We start from the raw sequence: 2,566 nt of genomic DNA on the forward strand, positions 1-2,566 counted from the left end.
TGAAGGAGGAAAATAAAGTCGCAGGCTTGTGGAGCTTACATTTCAGAGGGGAGACATAATACACAAGCAAAGAATAAATCAGAGTATGATGGGCATCACTGCATCATTATAGAGGCTAGCAGGCAGCACGGAGTGTGGGGTCACGGAAGGCCCTCACAGGCTCTGACAGCCAGCTGAAACTTGAAAGGCAAGCAGCGAAATGAGGGCGGAGGGAGGTTCCAATCAGAGACAGCAGCAAGTGCAGATGCTCCAGGGAAGGAAAGAGGAGGGGGAACAGCAAAGTGGGAAGGCCTGACCAGACAGTGGGGAAGGAGGAGGCCAGGAAGAAAGGGGGCCAGAAATAGGCAGGACCTGAGCCGAAGCAGGTGGGCCCAGTAAGGAGTGGAATCTTATTACAAGGGTGCTGTAGAGGATGGTAACAGCATAGGGAAGGGATATGATTTATGTTTTGCAATGAGGTCGAGGCCAGGCCTGATGATTCACGCCTGTAATCTCATCACTTTGGGAGGCTGAAGTGGGAGGATCACTTGAGGCCACGAGTTTGACACTAGCCTGGGCAACATAGTGAGACCCCCGTCACTACAAAAACATTTTAAACAAGTATGCCAGGCATGGTCTCATGTGCCTATATTCTTAGCTACTTGGGAGGCTGAGGCAGGAGAATCACTTCAACCCAAGAGTTCAAGGTTGCAGTGAGCTAGGATCATGCCACTGCACTCCAGCCTGGGTGACAGAGCAAGACCCCGTCTCTTAAAAAAAAAAAAAAAAGAAAAGAAGAAAAAAGAAAACAAACAAAACACTGAGGTTGTGAGAATCAAAGGTCAGAGAAGACTTCTCAGGATCCCTGTCCCCTCCCCTAGCTTGGGGGTGGAAATCAGACTGCCTGAGCCTTGAAGCTTTTTGGAGAATTCAGAGAGACAGGGAGAACCTCATGGTCATGAATGAGATCTCAGGAGAGCTGCTCTATTTTTCTGAGAAAAATAGAAGTGACTATGTTTGGTCCAGACAGGAACATATATATGCAGACTATACATAGAGCAAGGTCCGTGCAATACATGCTGATCTGCAGATGCGCGCACAGATGGACACAGATGGACGTGATCTGCAGACGCGCACACAGATGGACGCGATCTACAGACGCGCACACAGATGGACATGATCTGCAGACGCGCCCACAGATGGACACAGATGGACATGATCTGCAGACGCGCACACACAGATGGACACGGATGGACGCAATCTGCAGACACACACACACAGATGGACGCGATCTGCAGACGCCCACACAGATGGACGCAATCTGCAGACGCGCACACACAGATGGACGCGATCTGCAGATGCACACACAGATGGACGCGATCTGCAAACACACACACAGATGGACGCCATCTGCAGACGCACACACAGATGGACGCGATCTGCAGACACACACACAGATGGACGCGATCTGTAGACGTGCACACAGATGGAAGTGCACACACGTGTGTCCACAGATACACGGGTAGACAATGCTGATAAGCTCAACCCCATGGATGTCAAGATGTGAAGGAAACCAGTCCACTCATCCACGTGAGAACTAATAGGGACTGTAGTGTGCAAAACCTTAGCCTCCTCTCCTCACACACTTGCACATGCACACATGCCATACGACACACACAGGACACGCGTGCACATGCGTATACACACATATTGGGCTCACATGCTCACACTTGCTTCTTCCCTCATTGGTTGGACATTTCTGCAACAGACATTTCCAGGAACAGGCAGTCCTGCCTTTGCATGGCTTCCCTCTCCAACCAAGGCCAGTGACATCCAACTCTCCATCCTTGCACAGGCTAAGGGCTTGGGCACACTCACTGGGCACCACAGCGAAGGCCGGGAGGTACTCAGCCGTGAGCAAAGGTGTCGGCAGCTTCCGGATGAACCTTTTGAGCAAATCGGAGGCGTCATTGTGATGAACCTCGTCCCAGCTAAAAAGGCCAGCATAGAAGTCTCTCTCCAGCTTCTGTTCCAGCCCCTACAGGAAGGAGGGCATGAAAACACAGTTGGCCCAGCGCTCCGGTAGAAGCTGCTCTACCACTTCCCTGGGGCTCGGTTGCCTCATCTGCAAAGTGGGGACAACAAGAGCACCTCCCTCGTGGGGTTGAAGTGAGGACGAAATGGCCTAAAGTGCGTGTCACTGAGCACAGGGCTCTGCTCATTAAGCGTTGGTGGTCTGACTCCAGGGCCCACGCTCTCCGCCACCATGCTCATCATGCCACCTTCAGCCTCTCAAACCCTCAACCCACACAGAGACCAAAGACAGATCACCGGCAAGCCAGGGACTGGATTCTCTCCTGGCTTAACACACATGTGAGGATGGGGGAGATGCAGCCTCAGTGAAGCGGAGGAAGCCAAACCATTACCTTGACCCTGGCCTGGGATCCGGGCACCCTGAGAATGCCTTCTGTGTCCAGTCCTCTCTTTTCCAAACAGGACAGCAGCTGTCAGAGAGAGAAACCAGCACTTAAACTAGGAAAAGCTGAAAAGCAGGATTCAAAATGGTGTGTTTGTCTCCCATGAAAAT

The 2,566-nt window shown here is 51.8% G+C and overlaps 1 protein-coding gene across 1 annotated transcript in view; it reads right to left on the bottom strand.

The window, feature by feature from the left end:
* Positions 1–2,566, bottom strand: part of ARHGAP40 (Rho GTPase activating protein 40) — a 54,384-nt gene that overhangs the window by 9,963 nt on the left and 41,855 nt on the right. The window lies entirely within an intron of this gene.

This window comes from Mandrillus leucophaeus, unplaced genomic scaffold (assembly GCF_000951045.1).
Source record: "Mandrillus leucophaeus isolate KB7577 unplaced genomic scaffold, Mleu.le_1.0 Scaffold150, whole genome shotgun sequence".
Classification (NCBI taxonomy): Eukaryota; Metazoa; Chordata; class Mammalia; order Primates; family Cercopithecidae; genus Mandrillus; species Mandrillus leucophaeus.